Source organism: Corvus brachyrhynchos, unplaced genomic scaffold (genome assembly GCF_000691975.1).
Source record: "Corvus brachyrhynchos isolate BGI_N302 unplaced genomic scaffold, ASM69197v1 scaffold412, whole genome shotgun sequence".
Taxonomy (NCBI): domain Eukaryota; kingdom Metazoa; phylum Chordata; class Aves; order Passeriformes; family Corvidae; genus Corvus; species Corvus brachyrhynchos.
In genome coordinates, this window is record NW_008236761.1 from 1,039,468 (window position 1) to 1,048,796 (window position 9,329).

Consider the following 9,329-nt stretch of genomic DNA (forward strand, 5'->3'; position numbering starts at 1 on the left):
CCCTCTTCCCTGCCCAAGGTTTGGCCGGGCCCCGGAGCCTGTGGTGGTGCCGATAGGCAGCACCCATATCCTGCACATAAGGCTGTTTTATCCTGCTTCTTCCTTGTGGGCTTCCCCAGCCCCTGAGCCCGCTCCCACCGAGCCTTCCCAAACCACAGCTGCCTCCCTGGCGTGCTTGGGCTGGCCTGCCCTTGGCCTTTTCCTCTCCAGCTTCCCACCTTTCCTTGCTACGAGCAGTGCGGCTGAGGAGGAGCCCTCGCCCCCTTCCCTGCTGCTGCCAGGAACCACTTTAGACCTTCTGGTGGGTAATTCTAAGCTGCACTCAAACCTTTGGGAGGATGGCTTGCCATGGCCCTTCCGCTTTCCCACCATGGACACAGCGCTTGAGCCCAGCTGGGATCACTGGAGTCGCTGCCACTGTGTCACCTGGACCCTCTTTGGTACCACCAGGCTCGGGTTTGGGGATGGATGGCCACCATCCCGGGGCTGATGCCACCAAACCCAGCCAGGGCACCACAGGGATGTGACTTCCCACTGATTTCTCACCTTGGGGGAGCCACCCCTCAGACCTAAAGCAGAGGGAAGCAGCCACTGGGCAAAGGGAATTGTCACAGGCCGAATCCTGGCAGAGGGAGAGGTGGAGAGGATTCTTCCCCCGGGGGGAGAGCACGCCTTGTTTCATGCAGAAGAGGACTTGGCAAGCCTGACCTACATTTTGGATGGCTCTGGTGCAGCAGACTGGAAACTCGGTGGCAGCTCCAGAAAAAAAAAAAAAAAAAAAAAAAAAACCCTAAAAAAAAAAAAAAAAAAAAAGTGGGGCAGGCTTTTGTTGGATTACGGAAATGATTAGCATGAAACACGATTCTGTGTCTTATTTAATTGCATTGATTGAATGTACCCCCCCTCACGTTTTGTATTCAACATGCTGCTGGATATTATATGGAAAGCAGCCTCATGGAGTTGAATGTTTAGCCTAGCAGGGAGAAAAAGGTTGAGATTTATTTTTACTCTGAAAGCATAAAAATACATCTGGAATGAGCTCGCGCATTGGGTGCTCCCACTAAAACTAGAAGCAGCTAAACAGTCACAAGTGCCAACATTTCTGTTTTCATTGTTAGGCTCCGAAGTTGATGCCACAGACATTGAAATGCAAGATTAAGGCACACTGCTCCTTCTTTGGACACAGCCAGCTCATCTCGGTGCTGCTGTGGTTTGACGCCTCGGGCTTTACATAAAGGGGGAGGGATGGACACAGGCATCAAGGAGCATCTTGGAGAGGAAAAAAAGCAGGAGAGCCTCAAGTGCTGGGCAGCCTGAAGTCTGTGATCTCAAGAAGCACCCGGCTGTTCTCGGGGGAAGTTGTCTCTTTTGAAAACCGGTGATGTTTTCTGCTCCTTCCTCCCCCCAGTTCTTCCCAGAGAAAAGCGGTGCTGAGTGGAGGTGGGGACTACTCGCTCCAACACAAAGATTTCAAAAGGACGGGATGCTGACATCCTGAAGGGAAAAACAAAACCCGTGGGACGTTTCCTCCTCACCATTGAAAAGGTATTTGGGACTCAGAGAGTCTCTTGTCTCTCCCCTTTGTCTGCAGCTGAAGAGGGGCCGGGGCTCAGCCCTGATCTCCTTTGCTGGGGAAGGCAGTAATTGCTTTTCCAGCTGGATTGCCCGGCAGCATCCCCTGCTCTTCCCAGGCACCCTGTGAACGAGGAGACTTTATGGAGCCCTTCACGGCTCCTTTGTTTACACGCCCTGGGCACAGAGTCACTCAGAGGAGGACTCAGAGTCACTCAGGACATCGACACAGCCACAGAAACACGGGAAGAATTCCAGGTGCCCTTGCAGGGCCGGTGTCATTCCGTTTTAGACACTTCTGTGGATGCTCAAACACTTGGCTTCAATTTCTGGACAGAGCTCGCCCAGCACTGCAATCCTTAGGGACAGGGCATGGATTTGGGGAGAAAACGCGGCGTTTGATTTGAGGAAGAGCTTTAATGTTCAAATGAGTGATGAGACAGAGGGACAGGAGGAAGGAGAGGTGTGGTAGGGCAGAAGGGGGGGATGGTTCTTACCAGGGGTTTCCTCTGCTGCTGGGCCTGGCAGGGAGGACACACACAGAGGTTTCCCCCATTTTCATTCCATAAATGAAGTTCTGCTGCGGGGGCTGGTGAGGGTTGTCTCCAAAGAGAAATGGAATATTTTCCTTATGGTGAACCACAAGAGAATGTTACTACATCCTGCTTCTTATGGCTTATAAATAGAAGGAGGGAAGGAATGACTGGTTAACTGTGTGACCTCAGTTTGGGAGGAAAAAGCCTCCCAAGAAACCTCAGGAACTCACCCCATTAAGCATACAGGAAAATGGCACCGATCTGGCACCTTAATTATATGCTAATGACATCCGACCGGGAAGAAAAGCTTCAGATGTCTGAAGGAAAAATACCTGACTGAAAGGGGTTGTGTGTGCTCACAGGCACTTTCTGACAGCTACTCCCTCTTTCTTTTTGTCTTTTTTGTTTTTTAGCATTTAAGAAACAAAACAAAACAAAAAAGCAGACTGAAGAACCAGGTGAACCTTTGACATTTGTGTTTGATTTTTGTCCCCTAAGCACGAACTGAAAACAAAACAAATCCTGCTGCAGAGAGGTTTGTCAAATGTACAGACTTTCAATGACCCTTCTGTTCATAATGTTTTTCTGAGTGACTTTTAGCTAAGATTGCAAATGGTCCTCACCCATCACCTTCTGGTGAACTTGTCTGCAAAATACTTATTTTCCTATAAATTTATTTGCTCCACCTGGATTAAAAAAAAATCAGCTACTATAAATATCAAGTTTAATGAAAGTATCCCCCGATATGTAATCCAATTATGATTATGATGATTATGAGTTTTTATTATTATATATATTATATATTATAATATATATATTCTATTTTAATATTATATTATTATGATGTGTTGTGATACTGCTTTGTTTGAATTACTACTTCCCAAGGACTTTGCATTACACCTGGATGCTTCCAGAACCCTCTACTCATAGCAGAAGCTGATGATGACGGTTTTACTAACTCATGTTTACATCCATTCTCATGTGGTGCTGAGAATGGGACTGAAATTATACCCAAAAAAACCCAACCAAAACCAGCTCAAGAACGACTACGGAATGGTTATTTTTGCCTTTCATGAGATGGGGTCTATAATTCTCAGCAAAGGCTGTGTGACAATCCCTTCAGGTTTTACCTAGGGTTTGGGAAATATCCCTGATACTTGTACAATAAACAGAGGAGGGTTTTCTCCTGGAGGGCATAAAATGCCTTAACTAGATTTTGTTTCTTAATTGATTATTAAAATGTTGTAAATTATAAATTATACTAAAAATATCAGCCTCATGTGTGTCACTGGGGGTAGCCATCATGGGACACATGAAGCAGGATTTTGAAGAGACACAGAAAGGAGTTTATTTCATTTACTTTTATATAACCAATGCTGTGGCCAGAAGCAAAACCCCATCGATGTCAGCTTAGGTGCATCAGCTTTAATTTGAGATAATTAGCCAAATCCTTCTGTTATTTGGGTTCACCTGAACAGGTTGGGTTGAGGATAAAACAGGACTGGGTCCCTCTGATACCTGTCAGGGCTGTCAGCTTTTGTCTGGCAAAAAAAGGTTCCCCTTTTGTACCTTCTCATATTTGAGTAATGGAACCGTCCCAGGCTGGGGTGGTTTTGCGAGGTGCTTTGCTAAACAAAAGGCTGCTCTCAGAGGGGCCACCCTCTGCTCTGCCTCACCTCTGGCTACCCCTGCTCCATCTCAGCTCCTTGTCTCGGGGCTGGGACACAAATGCCTTCTGCAGTGTGTGCAGAGCCAGGCATGTTCCTCTCTAGAGGGGGATTCCCCTCCTGATTTTGAGCTAAGCAGCTCAAGGACAGGTAAAAGGGATAAAGTGGTGTTTTGAGGGTGAGGACACGCAGTGCCAGCAGCCCTGCTGGCTCAGCCAAGCATGCCACAGGTTAGGATGGCGATGAGACATCAGCTCTGTGAAATTCATCATCAGTCAGGCACCTTTTGTAAAAGAAAAGCTTCCATGCATTATTAACCCCTCCCAGACCTCACAGCAAGTTCCTCTGCGTGGGCAAGCGTTTGAGGGCAGATTCTTCCCGCTGCCCCCATCCAAGAGGAGGCCCTCACTCCTTGCAGGCATTATTTATGTTCCTTTTGCAGTCACTGGGGAAGCTCTGTGCACACAGAGCCATCCCACCCACAGGGTGGCTGTCTCCAGCTGAGGATTCCCTGACTGCTGGCCATGTGCTCATGGCATCTACAGGAATGCTAAGAGGGAAAACGTGCCTGGAGGTGTCTGTGAGCACGTGTGGAAGTGTGTGGCCATGTGTGCAAGTGTGGCTGCACACACATGTCCACAGGCTCGATCAGACAGAGAGAGCAAGCTGATTTTGGGGCAGCTGGAGTCCCTGTGAGAGGGAATGAACAACAGGAGCTCCCATTCCATGGAGACAGGCAAAAGGGCTCAGGGAAGCTCTCCCCAAGACGCTGCTTCACAGCAGCACTGAACGCTCTGCTCCTCACTCACCTCTGCTCTAGAGAGCTGCTAAGTCTTTCCAGATGAAGGGTGTTTATTTAACTTATTGATTAAACCAGCTGCTGCCGCTGACAGGAGCCTCACATTTTCCAGAAAGACAGATAGGGGACATGAGAACTGGCGATGGTTCCCCTGTGTCCCCCCTTCCAGAGGGAATGACTGCTCTTTGTGACCAGGCTTGTGTTACACCAGGCTCTGCAGCTCCAGGACCATGAGCCTGGAGAAGAAATGAAAGCAAGTTCTGCTTGAGGGAAACCCCTAGAACCTGGGTGGCTGTTTCTTTCTTTTTAACATGAAATTACTAATTTCCTTCAGTATGGAAACTGAGATGGCAACAGAAAACACAGCCACTGAATCAGCTTGACTTATGAAAATCTTTAGTTACCCTTGCCACATCGATGTGTTGTGATACACTAAACAAAAGGTTTTGGGCTTGAATAGAAGAGAACGTGGGCCACAAACCCAAACACACAGAATAAAAACTGCAGGATTTCTCATGGAGCAATGCTCCTGATCCCCACTCCTTTTGCTGATGCTGCAGCAGCTCCAGCTGCTCCATATCCCACATCACACCCGCAGCAGATGAAATCTGTCATGTGCTGCAGCTCCTCTGTGGCTGGATGGGTCCAGAATGTGTAATAATTTAATTCTGCCCACTTTCCCCTCGGTAGGACACTACATAATTCCCTCACTGCACTGCTGAGTTTCACAAAGCCCTCAGTTACCTCGGAGACTCCTGAAACCTGGCTGAAATTCCCATCAAAAGTTCCTGCAGGGAGAAACAAATCAACAGGCAGACAGGCAAGCCCACCTCCATGAGCAAAGCAAAATAAATCCCACGGCAGGACTGGTGCAGCACACGCAAACAGCTCCGAAGGCCAGCCTGGAGGAGACCCAAAGCCCTGCAACAAGGCAGGGCCACCCCTTTCCTGTGAAACAACCACTCCTGCGCTTCCAGAGGGAGGCCCTGGGGTTGCTGTGGACAAAAGTCGAGCAGCCTGGAAGGAAATTGCCTCCTTGTTCCCTCCTGACAGGGAGTTAACCTTGGGGAGCATCCAGCTGAAAGCTGTGTGTTTGGAACACGCTCCGTTCTGCTAAGAAAGCACCCACGGGAGGACATCTTTCCTGCAGCTTAGGGCAGTCCCAGCAGCCCGACGGAACACGACGGCTGTGATATAGAAAAGATCCCAGAGGAAAAGATGGCTCGTGCTGCTCTCCCTGCCCACTGACACGCGGCACCGAGCGTTTCCTCGGGCTCCTGGGCGTTCCCAAGATTTCGTAGCACACCAAGCAGAGAGACAGCAAACAGTTACTTTGCTGTGTGATGCCAGTTTATCTGTAATGCATCTAATTCTCTGAGTGTCCTTGTTTCTTTTTCCCCAGGAAGGAAGGAAGGGAGTTAGAGCCATGCTAGAAACCAGAGTGCATGAAATGATTGAATTAGTGAGCAGTTTCAAAGTTCACTTCAGCAGAAGACTCACGGTGTTTGATCTTCCTTCCTCTGCCACCACTGGCAATAACCCCACTAGATTTGGTGGAAGCAGGAGCAGAGCTTCAGAGCTGACACCTCAAACAGCTCTGACCTAAGTTACCATGAGAAAATAGGGACAAGCCTATGGAAAACCAGATTTAACCCAGATTAAACTGAACAAAAGACATGGATTAACCAAAACACAGCAAAGCAGAGAGAAGTAAATGAAGGCATTGCACTATGAATGCTGATGAAAATTAGGTAAGTTTTAGTCAAGTCTCACACAGGATATTTGAAAGCTTTGGCACTCCGTCTCTTGTTCTCCTGTGTGTTTTGATCAGCACCAATGTGACCTCTGGAAAAGCAGTCTCAGGATGTCCCAGTCAGGCTCAGGGATTCATTCTCAAGAATTTCAGTTCTTCTCCCTGCAGATGCAGCAGGCAGCTGTGGGCTCCCAGATGATGTGAGGCTGTTCACTGACAGCCCTACCATGGCATTGTCTGCTCTCAAAGATAACATCCACTTCTTCAAGCAGAGCAGGAAAGCAAAACAGAGGAGTCTTCAAGGAGAAGGATGTGGATCATCTCCCCAAAAAAACTGTCATATGTCACCAGGACAGACAGATAATTTTTTTAAGGGGAAAAGGCAGCAATTTCAGCATTACGACAGCTCCTGAGGCAAATGTCCTGGAGTATACTCGAGAAACAAAAGAGGAAGCAGAAACTAGGAGGTGACTTTTGGATTAGCATTTTGGGTTTGAAAAAAACCTCACCAGCAGGTTCATTATCTCCTGCCCTGTGTGGTGGCAGCCACTTCCTTAGCTGGCTGTCCAAGAGGTAAAAAAAAATTCAGGGAAACAGTGTGATTTTCCTGGCATTTAAACTATTTGGGGTTTCTGTTTTCTGAGCTATCTGGATTAGATAACAACCCTATCTCAGACTTGTCATTGCTGCTCTCTCTGCTTTGGGCAGCTCTGCTCTGTGTCCTGGCAGGGTGATGTGTTTCTGTGTTTCCTGACCCAATTTACATATACCACGTTGTTTAATAAACATTTAAAATTGTATTTTCTCCTGCCAGTGTTGAAATGGATATGCCTTTTCTGAATGACAGACCCACACAGCCTTGAATTATCTGGGGCCTTGTTGACTCATTCCTTGCTGATCCAGAGGCTTTTCCTCTCAGCTCGATGGAACCTTTTGTTGTTAGAAGCAACCTGACTGGGCAGAGTTTTGTCGAGGAAAAGTGCCCTGAAGGGAATGTGGTCCCACCACCTTTTGGTGGCTTATTTCTAAATAAAACCTTTGGGGCTCACAGGCACTGCAGTCGAAACTCCAGAGCAGGGAAGGGGTTTGCCAGTGGTGTCCCTGAGCCCTGGCTCCGGCTGCCCAGGGGCTGGGCTTGTACCCAGCAAGGGGGTCAAGGAGTGAACAGCCTGGAATTTCACAGCAGTCTGTGAACGGGGACTCGAACAGATAAGCCAAGCCCTCTGCGTCCCTGGGGCTGGCAGGGAGATGCTCTAAGAAAAGGCTTCTGAAAGCAGCAGCCAGGAAGAGTTTGTGTGTTTGCAAATTGCCTCCAAGCCTTGTTAATCCCTGCTCAAATACGGAGCTTTGTAAATTGATCCCTCCTTTCTCACCAGCCCCGCTGGTCTGGTGTAAAGCAGAGCTCTTCTTAGGCAGGGCTTAAAGAGCAGAAGCAAAACCCAGCAGGACTTTCAGAGAAACACCAGCTTTCAGGGCTTCACCCTAAATCCAGTATTCCCCTCTGGACGTGTGCTGCTCCCAGCTCGAGAAATTGGTGATTTGAAACAGAATCGCAGAAAACAATTGAAACGTGAACAATGCAGAGCCTATTGTTACTCACCCAGGAAGCACTGCGTGAAGTCACTCTGTCCCAGGGTATTTTTAAATAGCTCTTCAGTGGGTAGATGTTTTGGTTCTCTCAGGGGCTGCCTGAGATTCACCAGCAGTGTTAATTAGCGGCTGCTGAAGGCTGTGCAGTCTGCCATTCACCATTCAGGCTGTGGGCTCCATTTCTAGACTACCACACTGCCAGTGAAAACTCAGGGGCTATTTATAACGTCTTTAAATAGGCACGTTTTCATGTTTCCGACCTCACTCTGTAAAGATAAGCTAAAAGGTTCGAGTTTCTGTCAAATCATGAAGATTTGCTTCTCAGTATGGCTTAAATGAATGCTTGCTACATTTTATTACTCCTATAACATGTATCAGAAACAAGAGACAGATGTGAGCCCCCATGTACTCTCAAGATCAGAAAAATCTGTTTTTTTCAGGGTTTGGGGTTTTTCATAGAAAGCATCCCAGTAATAATAGCACATCATCCCCCAGGAACCTCGGGGAAGGAACAGATATGAGGCCGGCAGGCTCCGTTGTGGCTCCATCTGAACGATTTTGAGTCCAAACAGATTTTATTCCACAAACCTCCTGCTTCCAAGTGGCAAAGCGGAGCTGTGGCAGCCTCCAGCCAGCCTGGAAATTCATCCTGAGGAGCAAAGAGGGGGAAGAAAGCAAAGCAAAAAACCGCAGCATTACGTGGTGCAACCCCGAAGTCCTGAGCGAGCTGGAAAACCCTCACTGGCAGCGCTGAGCAGCAGTGAAATCCCTTATGGAGATGTGCCCTCTCCCGGCCTCCCCCGGAACGCCTGCAGGGACACAGGTGCACAAGAACCGCACAGAAACTCATTTCGGGATGCTTCAGGTGAAGCCGCTCAAGCAGCAGAGCAGACCCCTGTGACGGTGCTCAGCAGCGTGGCGGCATTTGGACACTGGCATAGCTAAAGAGCGAGTTAGAAAAGCAGAATGCATTTCTGGGATTTAATTCCTCGTTTGAACCTTCTATTTGCCACACAGAGAGATTTGGGAAGTTTTTAGAGCGGTAAAACAACTCATTACACCGACAATACACTGCAACTCTTTCCTCCGTTCAAGAGGAACCAAGTGTTCATTCCCAGTGTAAAATTATCAGTTCTTGCAGATCATATGGACATGGAGCAACAAAAATATCTTCACTACTTAGCTCCTTTTGCTATTTCCATCCTGTTATTTTTTCACTGAGAATTTTGACTGCTTTTCAGCAACTTTCTCTTTTTAATTATGGAATATATTTTTTTGCAAAGTGTAATAGACAAGGAACATTTTGGAGGAAAAGTCTGAGGTAATCTATCGGGGACAAAATGAATAGTTTGGGCATAAAATCTGAGCTGATCTGTAGGGAAGTGAATGAGCATTTTGAGGTAAAAATGAGG